The sequence below is a fragment of the Notamacropus eugenii genome, chromosome 7, assembly GCF_028372415.1.
Source record: "Notamacropus eugenii isolate mMacEug1 chromosome 7, mMacEug1.pri_v2, whole genome shotgun sequence".
NCBI classification, from domain to species: domain Eukaryota; kingdom Metazoa; phylum Chordata; class Mammalia; order Diprotodontia; family Macropodidae; genus Notamacropus; species Notamacropus eugenii.
Window position 1 is genome coordinate 132,207,441 of NC_092878.1, and position 18,431 is coordinate 132,225,871.

The window sequence follows — 18,431 nt, forward strand, 5'->3', positions numbered from 1 at the left end:
AGAAGAGAAGTCTCTGGGGAGAGAGGAGAGATGCCAGGATAGCTGCCTTCAGGTATGTGAAGGGCTGTCATGTGGAAGAGGAAGTATGTTTGTACTATTTAGCCCCAGAACAGGGAACCAGGAGCAGTGCTGGAAGTTGCAACCAGATAAATTTAAGCTTGATTTCAGGAAAAACTTGGCAATTAGCATTATCTAAAAGTTGACTGGGCAGCCTAGAAAGGTTCCCCTTCCTCCAAAGGCTTCAAGTCGAGGCTGGATAATCACTTGTGTAATATATCTAGTATGCTACAGGGGGAAATCCTTTGGTATATGAGTTGGACTAGATGGTTGTTGAAGCCCTTTCTAACACTCAGATTCATTGATAAATAAATGAAACAATTTCAATTTGGTTTGGTCCCATGGCATCATGAGTCTATACCAGGCAGTAGGGCATAGTCAAAAATCACTTAAAATAGTTGGTTTATGGGGGCAGGGGCAAAACAAAAGCAACCCACCTCCTGTCTCAGCTTGCCATGAAGACCATCCTCATGCCTTCCAGTCCTGGGGTAAATTCATTTCTACTGCAAATCTTGCAGCTGAGCCAAGAACACTAACATTATGATCCTTATAATTAAAAAATATGAAGTGTAAAGATGGCTTGGAGGTCTTCTGAGAAGTTATAAATAGGAAATTCTTCAGGGGAGAAGAATGCATTTCTGGTTCAGTATTCAGCATGCCCAGAGGCTGTTTACATATTTTAGATTGCCTTAGTTTGGATAAATTCATACTAACCTTATTATGGTAAGGGGGTTGGGGGAAGGAAGGCTGTGCCAGTGGAGTGCAAAGTCAAGCTGGAAAGCCTTTGAGTATGGACCTAGTGAAGAGCTGCCTAGCTAAAGTCATCGTTGGCTGCTGAGGAATTCCCCTTAACCCCTCCACAACGTGAAACAGTCTAGGAAGACACGTGAAAGATTTATGTTTTGAATTGAAGGAGAGAGTACTCCCACGGATCAAATCATGAGTTTTTTCAATTACTGAAGTAAATGATTCTTGATGGATATTTTTCTCAGAGATCTAGAAGGAATGAAGATGAGAAATCCATTAGACTTTCTGTACAAAGTCACAGTTTTCCCTAATAAAATGTTTAATGGATTTTTTTATATCACAGTCACTTCCCAATAACTCCTCCCCCCAGACAGAATTTATCCTTGTGATTAATAAGCGTACTAAAGCAAAACAAATCAGGGTGTTGGTCAGATGATCATTCTGTAACTGTAATTTCTGCAGTTAGGCAGGAGGTACATGCGTCACCATCAGTTTTCTGATCAAAATTTGGAAGCCTTTTGGTAATGTAGGATTTCCTTTATATCACCAAAGCCATTATGTAAGTAATTCATTCAGCCTGGGAGCTCCCGTCTGGAAGAACCTTCCTTGCCTCTCTCCCTCCTATGGGAGGGTAAAGGGTGCCTCCGAGACCCTTCATTTAAGGAAGGGCCCAGGCTGGCCATCTCCTCATTTCCCAGCAGGCTGCTCTCTGGATTTCTCTATTGTGCTCCTCCCCATCCTTTGAACTTCCTTTCATGTATTGTCTTCCCCATTAGAATAGAAGATCCTTGAGCACAGGACTGTCTCTTTTTTCTTATCTTTGTATTTACTCTGTGTTTCTGCCACTTAGCACAGTGTCTGGAACATACGTAGTAAAAGCTTAGTAAATGCTTAGTGACCGATTAGCTGACTGAATTCTTAATGACACAGTAATAGCAATAACTAACGTTTAGATGGCACTTAAACATTTCCAGAGTGCTCTACATATGTTGTGTCATTTGGTCCTCAAGACCCCTCAGGATGTACATGTTATTATTAGCTCCGTTTTACTAATGGGAAATCTGAGAGTGAGAGGTTAGATCACTTACCCAGAATCCCATATCTACTAAGCAGGAATCAGATCTTCGTGACTCCAAGACCAGTATTCTATGCACTGTGCCATCTAGTTGCTGAATATATAATATTCCATGACATTTATATACCATTCCCCAAATGATGGGTCCTCATTTCTCTCCACCTCCCAGTATTTTTTGCTGCCATTCGTTACCATTCTTTTGCTAGGAAAAGACCTATTTTGATAATATATATATAATATATATATATGTATGTATACGTGGGAACTTTCCCTATGAAAAATCCAATTGCTCCAACATTTATCACCAATATCTTGAAAAACAAAATTATTTTAAATTTTTGATTACCATCTAAGAATTAGGCTCTCAAATGGGGGTGGAGGGAAGGAAAGAGAACAAAGATAAAGTTTAACTATACTTGCACAGAGAGGGCTAAGTTGCTTTGTGGATATAGTAGACAGTTGATATGTTTGCCAGTTGTGGGAACATCTGTATACACAGCATTTACCGTGATTGCAGATCTAACCTACAGTGTTTTAGGCTGTTCACATCCAGAGTTCTTTGAATCATAGAGGAAAACATGACTTCATTTCACTCCATTTGTTTCATCACAATTCCCCAAATTGCATGAATTCCTAGCTAATGACATCTATGTTTTTATTGAATAAGAATACATGTCCCCTACAGGCTGTGGGATTTTTTTTTTAGAGATTTTGTTTTTGTTGTAAGAAAGGGATTCTATTCCAGAGAATCTGTAGGGTGACAGAGATGTGTGTGTGTGTTCATCCTTCATTGCCAAAGAAGACTGTGCCATCAGAGAAGTGATGACATGACTTGCACTTGACTTTGTTTTGAGTGAGGGAGGGCTGTGCAGGTCACCAGCCTCACTTCTCCTTGGGGCAGCTAGGTAGTGCAGTGAATAGAGCACCAGTGCAGGAGTCAGGAGGACCTGAGTTCAAATCTCATCTCTGACACTTGATATTCACTAGCTGTGTGACCTTGGACAAGTCACTTAACCCCAATTGCCTCATCCTGGGTCATCTCCAGTCATCCTGATGATGAATATCTGGTCACTGGATTCAGATAGAGATGTAACAAAGAAAAAGAATCCCCATTTATTAAGTAGACTGCTGGGTGAGATAGTAAGTTTACTGATACAGGATCTGCCCTCATAGCTTACTAAGGGGATCAGACATCAACCCACTATACTGCCCCTTCCTTCCCACACTCATAGCCCTCACGATTGCTATTCCAGTTTCAAGGTATTTGCTTCTGTATGCCCTCACTGGTGTGCTTATTTTTTTCCCCTAGTCAGCCAGAAGTCATAATTCATTCAGGACAAAAACATTTATAGTTTTATACAGGGGTGTTCATAAGAAGGGCACACATGTAGGGAACAGCACTTTGTGCCTTTGACATTGTTGTTCAGTCATGTCCAACTTGTCATGATGGCATGGACCATAGCATGGCTGGCCCTTCTGTCTTCTCCTGACTTCTGAAGTCTGTCCACAGTTATGTTAGTTGCTTCCATATAACTATCCATCTTATCTACTGCCATTCACTTTAGTCTTTCTCAATATCAGGGTCTTTTCCAGTGAGTCCTATCTTCTCATCATGTGGCCAAAGTATCTAAGCTGTCAAGTTGTAGGATTACTACAGTCTTATGGTTTTGTCATCCTGCTTCTGTCATTGGGCCTTTTCCCCGCTGATCTGTTCTATGTAGTAGCAGCTGAGTTTTGCTTGGCTGATCTCTTGATGGCCAGTGGTCACTGGGCATGAAATCTTTGTGGGTTCTTGCTTCCTGGTACTAGCATCCTGCCCCATCTCTCCAAGATTACCCTTTGCACTCTCAGCTTTTAGTCTGCTAACATAGAGAAGCTGGAATATTTTTCTAATAAAGTCATGTATAGCCCCCCATACCCAATTAACAAAAACCAGGTAGAGTGCCCAAAGGTAATATCTTTTCTTTTTTGGCTGTTTTCTTGGGGTAGACATCTTAGTCCTCTGTTAATAAATAACTACCTAATTTAGGATTAGTCTTTTCCAAGACCCCCTTTTAGCATGCAGATAAATATAAGGCAAAACAGAAGTTAAACTGAGGAGGATGGGTCATCATTCTCTACTCACCTAATCCTATCCATGCCTTTATTCATATTTATTAGCAGAAGAAGGCCATTGCTTGAGTTTTGACCAGCAAAACACTTTAATGTTTCCATGTTCCAGTAAGAGGGTTACAAAGGGCTCATTATAAAAAATACTGTCCACCTCCTAAGAGAGACTTGATGGCATCTGAATACAGACTGAAGGATAACATTTTTCTCTTTCCTTTTTTTTTTTGTTGATTTTCTTCCAGAAAATGGCTATTTTACATGATTGCACATGTATAACCAATATCCGATTGCTTACTGTCTTGGGAAGAAGGAAGATGAGAGAGGAGGGGATAGACTTTAGAATTCAAAAATTAAAAAAAAGAATGTTAAAATTGTTTTTACATGTAATTGGGGAAAAATAAAATACTATTTTAAAAAAGAGGGTTCTTGGGTTTAGAGTTGGAAGGAATCTTAGAGGTCACCTTGATTTATCTCCATAATTTTATAGACATATCTGGGGTTCAAAGCCAGGTCTCTAACTCTACCTTAAATGAATATATTAAGGAGTTTTGAAAGAAGTCATCTTAATTGTAGATAACGTGAAGCAAATTCACAAATCTATGAGAATTCATTTCATATAGGGGAAAGGTACAGAGGAGAATGGCATATGGCTGAAGTATCAGCAGTGTAGATGGGACATTAATATGAGATGAAGAAAAAAATAGAGCATCAATGTATTATAGAAAATCTCAAGTGCTGACGAGAAGAAATTAACTTGTAAGTATTGGGCAGCTGGGGGTCACTGAAGAATTTTGAGCTTTTTGAGCCTAGCAGTAGATAGTAGCCTCAATCACAGTGAGTTTGCAGTTCAGTTCAGGCCATTATGACCTTAGGCAAGACACTTTTCCTCGGTAGATCTCAGTTTTTCCTTTGTAAAATAAGGGATAGTGGACTACTAGATGGCTTCTCAGTTTAGATCTTTGATTCTAAGATCTGTGAATCTTCATTTTAGATCTATGTATTAGAAAATTCTAGAGGTGATCTACAGGATGGATTGAATGAGGAAGGTATGTTTAAGGGAGATACTGTAGTAGTGTACATAGTTGCTACTAAGGGCCATTACTTGGATGGAAGTGACAATGAAAAGAGATGGGAATATAGTTTTAAGATTGATAAGACTTTGTAATTGTCTGGATATAAGAGATGAGATACATGTGAACACATTCTAAACAAATGTATATGGTATGGAAAACTTGTACATGTTACCATTTCTTTGGGTTGTATACTCAATCTGAGTCCATTTCCATGATGTCAGGGACTTTGTAGGCCTTAGTATACTTTCTCCAATCAAGTTATATCATCATCAAATTTGGAGAAGAATTTAGTTATTCCCTGGTGCCATCAATATCTGGGTGAAGTCATACTGTCCCATTTCAAGTTTTTCCTCTCAGGCTTTTTCAGTCTTACGACAAATTGCATTATTTTGTATTTTCAAGTACAGTTAGAGATTGCATAGTTAGTTAAATGTCACACTGATGTGCATTTTATTAGAGTAAGGTGCTAGTGATATGGGAAGTGAGAGGCCTCTAAAAGCATTAGAAGTTTGCTTTTCATTTTCTAGCAAACAAATGGCCAAAAAAAAGGTATCAATAAAAGTCCAGGTTTTTAACCATCTCCTTGCTTTTCTGGCTTTCTATTTTTCAACAAACAATTAAAAAAATTGTATCAATAGAAATCTAGGTTTTAAAATATCTCTCAGTGTTTCTGGCCACCCCTCAGTACATGTTTAAAATAAAATACTCAAATATATTTTAAAAAAAAACCCTGAGAGTTTACTTGTCAATGTTTACATCTTTTGGGGAAAATGTGGTTGGGTGTTAACTCTGAAACCTCATTAGTGCCTGGAATTCCATTATATATCACATTATTTTTTCTCATGTTTATAAGCATGATAGACCAGCAAGCCATGTGAAGTACTATATTGTAAATACATTTTCCTCTCAGTATTTGGGGAGGACTAGAAGGTTATGCCATAGAAAGAGATCTATTGTTTCCTTCTGCTAAAACATGAACATAAACAGTAACTTCACCTTTTTATTTGCTTACAGGGTAGAATTCAAACTTTTTTTTTTTTTATTCCTGGAAGTTAAAGAAAAGGAAGGTCATTTTAGTGCCTTACTGATAAAGGTAAGATTACACCTATTCTTAAAGAGTGAAGAAGGTTTGTTTTAGATGCCATTTTTTGTTTTTTGCTAGCTAGTGCTTTGCGATATGTCAAAGTGAACTTGGTGATAACTTATTCTATACAATGAATGGAATGTGTAATTGTTCCTTTAGTTATCGGTATGTCCACATGAGATAAGAAAATGGAAGTAAATCAACATGACAAAGTGGATGTCAATTTGTTACATAATTAGAAAGTAAGCCATGCCTTTCATTTGACATACTGGCTTTCACAGCCAGCCTATTCAGCAAACATTTATGTACTTAATGCCTTTTGCCAAATATAGCCTTATTGCTGATATCATCAAGATAACATTGTCCAGGCAAATACAATCTAGATTTAAAAAAAAACAAATTTAATCCATTAATCTACTTAGCTGTATAACCTTGGGAAAGTCACTTAAATTCTCATTTTCCACATTTGTACAATGTGTGATTGGAACAGATCATAGCACCATAGAGCCAGAATGGAAAGATATCTAGATGGAGGTCATTAAGCCCAACTCTGTCATTATGCAGATGAAATTGAGAGAATTTTGATGACTTGTCCAGGGTCACATGGGAGGTTAGTGACAGAGCCTGGCTTCAAATGTAGGTTCTTTGACTCTGAATCCAGAACTTTCCATGGTCCACATTATCTCCCAATAATCTTTGTGGCAACTGATGGTTTTTTCTTTAAAGCTTTGGCTAATGGTATGGGAACTAGAGAGGAGATTAGTAGGGAGTTAGATGATAGAATCCTTAATGATTGAATGTCATTCCACAGCTTTATTTCTTTTCCTATACATGCGATGCCTAGTTAGGTGACATGGTGAGTGGAGTAGCAGGCCCTGGAATGGGGAAGATTCATCTTTGTGAGTTCAAATCTGACTTTAAACACTCTCTGTGTGACCCCAGGCAAGTCACTTAATGCAACTTGCCTCAGTTTCCTCATCTGTAAAATGAGCTGGAGAAGGAAATGGCAAATCATTAGAGTATCTTTGCCAAGAAAAACTCACATGGGGTCACAAAGAGTCAGACACGACTGAAAAACAACCAAACAATATATTATTTTCACTTTCTCTTCTAAGTTATCTTGACATTTTGTTGATTTCCTTTGGCGTAATAAAAATCACAATTCATACTTTTAGCTGGATGAGTTTCTAGTGGTATGTCAGTGTTAGCGCTGCTTAAATGAAGAGCCATGGGAAAACATAAAATAAGAGCGGCAAAGAGAAACAGACATGCAGTGATAGTAGGTTTTTTGGGGGAAGGGATAAGGCAGCTAGCAGTTGGCATCTATCAATAGACTATGGCCACCTGAACTGCTGCTCTTCCACTGTTGAGGGCAATCCTTGCCTTGTTCAATACTAGGTAAGAGAGGACACTTCCATTTGCTTGAGCACATTTAGTTTCAATTCAGCAAGCAATTAAAAAAGCTTTTTCATTACTCTGCAGCAATCACTATGTGCTTTTGATAGGCCACAGTCAGGATACCTACATACCCCCTGAACCAAGGAGGGAAAGATCCCCCAGCATCCACAGCATGCATTTCTGGAAACAGACTCAGCATACCAACATGTGAATTGGCAGTGGGCAGGGCATCTTATGAATGCTCTACGACTGGGCCCTCGTTGGCTAGTGTCCTTCATTATTCTTGAGTAAACTGTAGGTCAACTGGCTAGAAAAAGAAATAGTAAAGGCATTTGGGAAACATCACAAAGTGGGTGTAGATACAAAATAGTAGTGTTAGGGGAAGCAGATTATCTAGACATACTCTGGATCTATCTCTTTCTCCGTCATTATCTGTGCTCTCTTTCTGCATCTATCTCTTGTATCTCTCTATCTCTGTCTCCCTCTTTCTCTTCCACTATAATGAAAATTTCATTATTCAAAAATGGAAAAAAATGTGTTCTACCTAACAAGGGGGAGGGCAAGGGAAGGACTGCTTATTTATTAAACACTTACTATTGGCTCAGCTCTGTCCTAAGTACTTTACAAATCTCGATCTCACTTGATCTGGAGAGAAAGGAGAAAGTGATTGGCTTTCGAGGAAGTGGCTGCTCCTTCTTACAATTTACAGTAGTGAAAAAAGAGGAAAGCCAGACATGGCCTCACATATACCCTAGATGTTAGGAGAACAAAGCAAGGGTTTGTAGGAGTGGGGAACCTGTGGCCTGGAGGCCATCTGTGGCCCTTGAGGTCCTTGGGACCTGCCCTTTGACTGAAGCCAAATTTCACAGAATAAAATCCTTTTGTTAAGGGAAAGTCTGGATTTAGTCAAAGGGCAGCACTTGAGGACCTAGAGGGCCACTTGTGGCCTTGAGGCCACAGCGGTCCCACCTCTGCTTTACGGGAAAGATAGGTACAACCATATGGACTAAATTCTAAATGAGAGGGAAAGAATGAAGTTCTGAAGACCCACAAGGAAACAAATCTGATCATGAGAAAAAGGAGGGGCTACCTAAAGGAATAAAGGTGGATGTACATGGAATCCAACTTAGATTTTAAAAGTATAGAAGAAGCAAGGGAAATAATGTAGGGTGACTAAAGGCTCAAGAAATATGTATAAATAGCTCAAGAAAAGTGACAGAAATTTTAAAGCTCAAACTTACCTGAAGTTGACAAAGAAATCCAAAAATATAAGAAACTTTTTTTTTTTCCTTTTTAAGTTTATGCTGAGGAAGGCAGAAGATGAAAGACAGCAGGGGATCCCTGTTCAGCACAAATGGGATTATAACTAAACAGGAAAATGAAGGCAGCGCCACTCAGTTACAATTTTGTTTGTTTTTCCTCTGACAAGAAAAAAACCCACTACTCTTTGGACTGGAAAGGACAGCAGAAAAGTGGTTAATAGGGAGTTAGTAAGAGAGAATCTGACAGTCATCTTTTTCAGATAATCTGTATCTTTTGGTATTGAAAGAGCTGTTTCCTATGATTGCTAAACTACTGCGAAAACCAATTATTAGTGTTGGTTGGCAAAAGTACTGTGATATTTGGGATGGGCAAATGCACCTATTTTCAAAAACAAAAGATAATAGACATTATAAACTACAGGCCAGTGAAAATGACTTCTATTCCTGAACATTTGAAAAAGGAGAGCAGTGATAAAGGGCTTTATCAATCAATAAATAAATAGCTTTGTCAAGATGCCACAAACACAATTAGTGCATCTAGGATAAGGAAGGAAGCTGTCAGTTGGGGAAAAGAAATTTACATCAAATCTTTATGATAATGGTCTGATATTCCGGATAAATAGGGGATCTCTCTCTCTCTCTCTGTCTCTCTCTCTCTCGTCTCTTTCTCTCTCTCTCTCACACACACTCTCTCTCTCTCACACACACACACACACACACACACACACACACATCTGTCTGTCTGTTTATCTATCACCTATCTATCTATCATCAAGATCCATCTCCAGGATATAAACAAAGAAACTGAAAAGAAGAATTATACACTGCAGATAACCATATAAAAGTCTGTCGCTCCAGTTCAGTAGTAAGTGACGTATGCCTAAAGCAATCCTGAGGCTTTGACTCATACTTATTAAACTGGCAACAGTAACAGAAGATGGGAATAGTAAATGATGAGTTATAAAGAGATATGCAGACTATTATACATCCTCAACAGTTGTGAATTGGTCCAACCACCATGGAAAGCAATTTGAAATGTTATCAGAGATAGAGGAGTTGTATCTTACTAAAGCGTGTTTTTATTTTCTTTTTTCCCTTAAGAAAATCTCTTTAATGTTTAAGAAGGATGAGCTGAATAAAACTGTAGCAAAATTCACATGTTCTGCTCTGTATATTTGATGCTACTTTGCTTGCATTTCAAAGAGCCTGATTTAAACGCCTCAGTCTGATCTGATGAACTTCTGTAGAAAAGCTAGATAAGTATTCCTTAACTTGCAAACTGAAAGAAGATAGAACATTCCATTGATTGATTTTAATCCTCTTTGCCCAGAGACTGAAACATACTCAAACATAGTTGAGCACATAGATTTCAAGGGAAAGGAGTGCTTAGGAGGGCTGATGCAGTAGCCATTCAGGGACTTGCTTCTAGATACCTTTAAAATCTGACTTTGAAAGAGGCTTTTGAAGAAATTGTTTATCATAGGATCTCACATAAGTTGCATCACTGTATAAATAAACCTGCCTGATGGAAAAAAATAAACATTCTATCTGGTAACAGGATTATCGCTGAATATACACTTGCAGTTGAAAGCTTTAAGGTTACATTAAAGTTGAAAGTTGTTTGGAAAATCTCATCTCTTCCAGCTGTGGGGTATCAAATAGACACTCCAGGATATAGTAACCTCACAATTTTCATTTCAAGGGTAATTCTACAAAAACGTGCTTTACCTTTTTTTTTTTTAAAGAAATTTTCTGTTCTGTTTATACTTTTTGGAATATATTTGCAACAAAAATAGGTTTTGTGGCTAATGAAGCAAGCTCTGAAGAACTATTGGACTTGGGTTTGAATGCCTTCTCTGCCGCCACTCCCTGGATGACATTAGGCAGGTCGCTTTGAGCTTCAGTTTCTTAAGCTGCGACATATTAAAATAAAAGTATTGAAATGGACTCAATGATTCTGTAAGCCTCTGTGAAAATCCTGTTACAATGGCTGCTATTTTGTTTATCAGTGTGGAGCGTGCCCATGCAGACTTTTGCTTTCTTTCCAAGTTCTCTGTAGGTCTAGACACCTCCTTGATGTGCTAGGTGCTTTCTTGTAGACTTTAATGCATTTCTTTTGCATATTGTACCAACAACACTAAAATGTTCTTTACTGTTTAACACTACTTATATAGATACCAACTCCTCGCCAAAGGTGAAGAGGATTGTGGGCCCTCATTTTATGTGATACATTTAGATTGAAAATCTGATTGATGAGATGGCCTGGTCTATTTTAGAAGGCATATTTTGCGGATTAGATAAGACAACCCTTTGGCATCTCAGTATCATTGTTTTCTATTTTTCTTCTTGAGGTGGAGAATATCATTCTCAGTCTATTACGATCCAACCTAACTAATATTTTCTTTTTGCAAATATTTTTATTCATTTTAAACTCAAATACCAAATGAGAAAAGAAAAAAGATTTCCATGTACACAGCAGAACATAAGAGAGGAATTAATATGATAAAATAAATTTCCATTTCAGGAAAACTGTATAATAAATACTACAGATTGTTTTCAAATCTCCCCAGCTTTTCTTTGCTTTTCTAGATTTTCCTTTATTCTGTTATGCACTTTTTTACTTTATTTTTCTCCCCCTCTTCCACCTTAAAGAAGGCTACAATTAAACGTATATTAAATGTGTGTGCATGAGTATATATGTTTATATATATGAATGTATATGTATACACACACGTGTATATATGTATATTTATAGATATCTGTGTGTATATATGTTTTGTATATATGTATATGTACACATATAGGTGTCTATAAATATATACATATGTGCTCATGCACATTTATCTAAGACATACATATATACACATAACACATATGCACATACTATGCATATTTCCACTTGCCATTTCTTTCTCTTTAGGTGGATAGCACCTTCTTTCATAAGTCCAAATCTTTCCATGTTTTTCTAAATCGACCAGCTCATCATTTCCTACACCATAACAGTATTCTAACACAATCACATCTTTTTTGAGAGATTATCTTTGAAAGGTTCCCCCCAATTTTCTGCATTCCTTCAATTCTTAACTACATTGGTTTTATTTATACAAGAAATCTTTAATTTAAAATAATTGAAATTATCCATTTTACACCTCAATAACACTCTTGCCTTATAATATAGTTTAAGGTCTGATACTGCTGAATCTCCTTCCTTTACATCTTTTCCCCCTAGTTTCTTTGAAATTCCTGACATTTTGTTCTTCCATATGAATTTTGTCATTATTTTTTCTAACTCAGTAAAATACATTTTTTGGATAATTTAATTGGGATGGCATTGCATAAATAAATTAGGTAAAATTGTCATTTTTATTATAATGGCTTTACCTATTCATGAACAATAAATATCATTCCAATTATTTAGATCCAAAAGAAATTATATTATTGTATTTATATATCATATATCATTATAGAATATATCATTTATATAATGATTTTTCCAAAATAAATATATAATTAGATTTAAATAAATTATTTAAATTTATACAAATTTTATTTGTATAAAAATATTTTACATTTATGCTCACATAGTTCCTGTGTCTGTTTTGGCAGGCATATTCTTAAAAACGATATTGAAGCATATTGGTGATATAGCGTAGTTTCCCAACTTTTGTCTTTTAATTAAATCTATTTTTATCTTTAACTTTGTCTGAGATCATGACTACTACTCCTGCTGTTTTTTACAAAATAGATTCTACTCCAGCCCTTTTTTATTTGTCTCTTATTTTTATTGTTTCCTGAAAGCAACCTGTTGTTGAATGCAGATTTTGCTCCTATTCATTTCCATTTTATGGGTAAATTTCATCCCATTCACTTACAGGTATTTTCTTAAGCACTTCCTGTGTACAAGGCATACCCAGGCTACACAATGAACCTGAGATGCCATTTATAGGAACATTTTTCTATTAATGCATGAAAGCACTTCCTTTTCAAGTTACAGTTTTGGCAACTTGTGTAGAGGTTTGAGAGGTTAAATGATTTGCCCCCCTTCACGTAGCTAGCATTTGTTAGAGGAAGGATTTGAACTCAGATCTTCCTGGGTCAGTGGCTAGCTCCTTATCCACTTTGCCATACTGTCATGCAAAAAATATAAAGACAAAGAGAAGGGCAATCCTCTTATTAGAAGAGCCTATATTCTCTTGAGGCTTATTTGTTATATAACATGTTGTAACATATATAACCTGGAGGAAGCAGAAAGCATTAAAAGCTAGTAAACTCAAGAAAAGTTTCCTTTCTGAAGTGATGGAGGTTAGGGAGTCTAAGAGATGCAGGGGAGAAAGGAGTACATCGCAGGCATCTTTTAAAAAGACACAGGCAGGAGATGGAATGACAAGTTTGGGGAGCAGTGAACAGGCCAGATGAACTGAAATGTGGAGTGTGAAGGGAACTGATGCGTCATAAGTCATAATGAAAAACTGTAATGCCAAGTTAAAGAACTTCTATTTATCCCATGGGCAATAGAGGGCCATGAAGATTCGTAAGCAGGGAAATGCCACAGTCAGAGCTGTGATTTAGCAACATTTTGACATTTGTGTGGAAGGTAGATCAGCAAAGGGAGAGAGGAAAAGTCCTATTTGGAGTCCGTTGCAATGGTCCAAGTGAGATGTGGTAAGGATCTGTCAGGGTGGTTGCCATGTAAATGGAAAGAAGGGGAAGGGAAGTAGGAGATGTTGTAAAAGCAGAATCAGTAAGATTCGAGAAGAGGGAAATCAAGATGACTGAGGAATGATTCAGCGAACCCAACAGTAGCATGCTCAATAGAAATAGGGAAATTTGGAGGAGAGTTGGGTTTGGAGCAGACGATGCTTTGCGTTGGGCAAGATGGGGTTGAGAAATAGTTTATCCAGTAGAGTTGGTGAGAGACTGGAGCTCTGGTTAGAGACTGGCAATAGGTTTGTAGATATGGATGTCATTTTTACTGAAATGAAAACTGAACCATTGGGAACTGATGAGTTCACTGAGAGAGAGGGCACAGAGCAGAGGTAGGGAACTTGATGCCTCGAGGCCACTTGTGGCTCTCTAGGTCCTCAAGTGTGTCCTTTTGTCTGAGTCTAGTAAGGATTTGTTCTGTGAAGTTTGGATTCAAAGGGCCATACTTGAGGACCTAGAGGGCCATGTGTGACCTCGAGATCTCAAGTTCCCTACCATGGGTATAGAGAAAGAGGGGAAAGGACTGAGGACAGAACCATGGGCAAAATTCAGAGAGAAGAGGACCACAATCAAGAATCCTCTTTGTATACTTACCTGAGAAGTGTTATTCCAAATTGTCATTGAATACATGTAGTGAGAAGGAAAAAATTATTAAACACCTACTATGTGTTGAGCACTGTACTTTACAAATATTTTCTTATTTATTTCTCATAATACTCCTGGAACATAAATGCCTTTATTATCTCCATTTTACAGTTAAAGAAACTGAGGCAGACCAAGATTAAGTGACTTACTTAGAACTATAAAGCTCATGTCTGAGGCTGGGTTTGAACTCAGCTCTTTCTGACTCCAGGCTCACCACGCCATCCAAATACACTCCATTCTAGTTTTGGATCATTCACTTTATTCTGCAGTTTTTCCCTGTGTCAAGCCTAAATTTGCGTCTCTTCAGCTTCCAACAAGTGCTTCTTATTCTGCCCCAGATGCCAGACAAGTCTCATCCCTCTTCCATGTAAATACTCTTCAAATACTTGAAGTCAGTTATTGTATCTCCTGTATGGCTTATTTTCTTCAGGCTAAACTTAGTTCTTTCAATTTTGGGGCCCTTCCCCATTGTGGTCACTTTCTCCTGGATATCTTCCAGCTTATAAATGTCTTCCTTAAAATGTAACCCAGAAATGAATGGGCTGGCGACTCCACCCGTTCAGACGAGGTCCCCGTGAAGCAGGACTGTTACTCTTCTAGTTCTAGAGGCAGGAGAAGCGAATACGAACTTAGCAGTGACTGTTAGAGGCACTGTGCTAAGCACTTTAAAACATCATTCCATTTGATCCTCACAACAACTCGGTGAGGTGGGTGATATTATTTCCTCCATTTATTACATTTGAGGAAATTGAAACAAAGGTTGAGTGACTTGCCCAGGGCTACGTAGCTAGCAAGTGTCTGATGCCAAATTTGAACTCGGGTCTTTCTAGAGTCCAAGCCCACCGTGTCACCTGGCTGCGTCTAGACTGGACATGATTCTCTATTAATGTAGCATGAGATTTCATTTCTTAATTGGCTGCCCCTTTATACTGTTAATTCATATTGAATTTGCCGTCCTCTGAAGCATCCAGATGAACCATACCCCTTTCCCTATCTTTTGTTTGTGAATTTATTTTGTTTGTGGGTATTCAGCAAGTCAACAAACATATATTTATGAAACACCTATTATGTGCCAGGTACTTTGTGAAGAACTGGGAAACTGGCATATCAACTTATTTCTGAACACTGGAGAGATGCTCCCTCCCTTCCATCTGTTAACAAATGAATTCAAATGTATGGTTATGGGATAAATGTGCAAGCCAACTAGAAACATGGAAAGCAGTCCTCACACAAACCTAAGATTTATTGAAGGGGAAAAAAATCTAGAGCCAAGGGCCAGAAACACCAGATGCTGAGATTCTTTCAGGTGTTTTGAGGAAGTTTATGTTTTGCTCTTAAGTCTGTGGATCGAGTTTCATGCCAGCTATCAGTTCGTGCAGTATTAGCATGTTCACACTAATTGTTGAAATGCAATAGCATAAATACGGCTTCTCAGATATGTCTTTATATATAGAATAAAGGTAGGTAGGTGGTGCAGTGGTTAGAGTGCCAGGCTTGGAGTCAATTTAAATCTGGCCTCAGATACTTACTGTGCAAGTCTCTTCACTCTGTTTGCCTCAGTTTCTTCATCTGTAAAATCAACCAGAGAAGGAAACGGCCAAGAAAACCCTAAATGGGGTCATGAAGAGTCAGACATGACGGAACAACCAAAACAAAACCTCTGAAATGTTGGCAACTCTGTCTACACACATACATGCATATATATACACAAATACATGTATATAGTATATGTTTGTACATGTATGTGTATACATGTACATGTATACATGCATATAGCACATATATATGTGTGTATGTATATATATGTGTGTGTATGTATTATATCTGGCTCCCAGAGAGTCTAGGCCATGAGTGAGGAGTTGACATGGAGTTATTTCTTACCTTTCTCACAAACCGATGCTGTGAAAACATTTTGTTTCATTATGGAGCTACAGAATGGAGAAAAAAATGCACGTGCAGGTGGCAAAGGGAAAAGCACAAGAAGTGAATCTTCTTGTCTTACCCTCCAGTCTCCTCACACCTTCCTCTCCTCCCTGTACTCTGGGATCTAGTGGAACTGGCCTTTTTTTGTTTTTTGCACTCCATCTCCCTGAGAAGGGGCCTTTCCCTGGCTGTCCTCAGGGCCTGGAATCCTCTCACTCCTGAGCTAAAGGGCCACTTTCTGCAAGAAGCCTTTCCCAGTGTTCCTTAGCCTTAGTGACTTCCCTCTGAGATCACCCATAATTGATGCCACAAGCCTCCTCTTTGTTCCCAGACTCTCAGTCTTCACAGCAGTCTGCTTTTTGCTTTTCCTTGAATCCCCAGGGCTTAGTACGCAGTCTAGAATCTAATAGGTGTTCAGTAAATGCTAAAAGATGGCTTAATGGGTGTCTTAAGTTACAACTAGACTGAACACCATAAGGACTGGAGCCCCCTTATTTATACTGCTAAAAGCACTGATTTAACCACTGGAGGATAGGGATATAGGACACAAAACCAGTCTGCTCATGCTACAAATGAGGAAACTCAGGCCCAGAGAAGTTAAGTGACTTGCTCAAGGTGACTAGAAACCAAGTCTTCAACTATACAGTGTTCTTTTGAGTAGATTCTTACACAGTTTTCTCTTATACAGTGTTTTCTCTTATACAGGAACAGAGAAAAAACAAGACTGTCTCACTCTACTATTACTGCTCTAGGTGTCTCAGTTCTTACACAGGCTTAGAAATAGGTTTTTTTTTTAATCTTAAAAAAAGGTTCTGATTCCTTTTTTTTTTTTTTAATCTGGCTTATATAGAGTACAAAAGGGTCTTTGATGTGATGTAGCAAACTCTTCATTTTCAGTGACTTCCCAGGGTCACCCAGGTATTAAGGGGCAGAACTGACCCGGGCATTCAGGGTCACTCACATAGACAGACAATTTCTTACAGCTCTTATTTAACTAATTATTGAACATTTAACCTCCACTCAATATTTTTTGGAGGCTGCCAAAAAGCTCCCAAAGTTCGATGAGCTACTTGAAGACAGACCTGGAAAGCCCCCATCTATCTCACTTTAACTGCCATGCAAATGTCATTGATTAAGAACAGAAATGAAGGGAAGAAGATAGGATTATCACCCTCTGTTATCTCAGTCCATTCTCACTCCGGTCTGCATTTCAGTAACTAACCCCATCCCCCACCCCCACACACCTGTAGCAAGCTTTTTTTGGCTTGCTCCATTTGAACTGTTTAAGTACACAGTACCTTTGTGTGGGTGTTCTAGCCTAGTTGTAGACATGGGCTAATTTGTAAGATTCGAGTACAATGCATAGTTCCTAAGATCACACCACAAAGAGAAGTTTGGAAAGTTATGTACATTTTATAAAATGGGGGAGTTTTCAATGAGGACAATGAAATGAATCACTGAATGAGTAAATCAATGAGTAAAGGACTTAGAATCACAAAGCCTGTTTTAACCTTTTAATGCCCATTCCCCGTAATGTTTTCGTATGCAACTCTAAACCTGGGTGCCTTGGTTTTCTCACCTGCAAATTGGGATGTAATTCTTGTACTTCCTACTTTACAGGGTTATCTGGAGGGCAGTGCTCTTTAGATTATCCAACACAATATCGATATGAATTATAATTATGGCAAATCTTTTAAGTACAATTGCTCCTATTCCAATCCTCCTAACACAGAGGCACCCAGAATTCTACAAATACAACTACACACTTTGAAAGTTCATCCACGTTAGGCATAATAATGGGGGGGTTGCTTTGTCGGTTCTCATGCCAGCTCTCACGGTTCACTGCTTACCTCCACTCCCATCCCGTGTTTCAAATATAAAACCTTGCTATATTAGGAGAGATCACCTCTTTCCATGATGTTTTTTGGGGAATGTAACTAAATAACATGGAAGCAGGTTCGAGAGAAGGCTGCCTAAAACTGCATTTTTCTCTATAGCACGTGGTGAAAGTTCCCAGGTACCCATATAGGGAGGACTGAGAGGCTTTTTGCCCCAAATCCACGTGGCCCAGGTGCTTAGATGCATCTTAACCCAAGGTGTGCTGAGCCACTTCTTCCTCTGCACAGCTGAAACAGTTGCAATCCTGAAAACAATGGGCAGGCTTTAATCGCCCTTTGTAGGCACCTAGACCTCCATATCCTCCCTAAGGGTGCTTCCCGCTGCTGCTCCCAAGGCGAGCCTTGCACAGGACTTGTCCATCCCACAGAAACTTAATTATCCCCATAATGAATGGGAGGGTTCCGAAACTGCAGAAACCCGAGAAGGAGCCGCAGTTTTCCTGCTTGTAACAGATG

The 18,431-nt window shown here is 38.4% G+C and overlaps 1 protein-coding gene across 6 annotated transcripts in view; it reads left to right on the forward strand.

Moving 5' to 3' along the window:
• The window catches only part of BMPR1B (bone morphogenetic protein receptor type 1B), a 480,264-nt gene that overhangs the window by 128,334 nt on the left and 333,499 nt on the right, over positions 1 to 18,431 (forward strand). For 3 of the 6 annotated variants that reach the window (XM_072624689.1, XM_072624697.1, XM_072624690.1), the window contains exon 2: positions 6,076 to 6,154. The exons of 2 other annotated variants lie outside the window; for them this stretch is intronic. The gene's annotated coding sequence lies outside the window, so the exon portion shown is untranslated. Of the gene's footprint in view, positions 1 to 6,075; positions 6,155 to 12,396 lie in introns of those variants that run through there. One more of the 6 variants, XM_072624693.1, reaches the window with a different exon arrangement.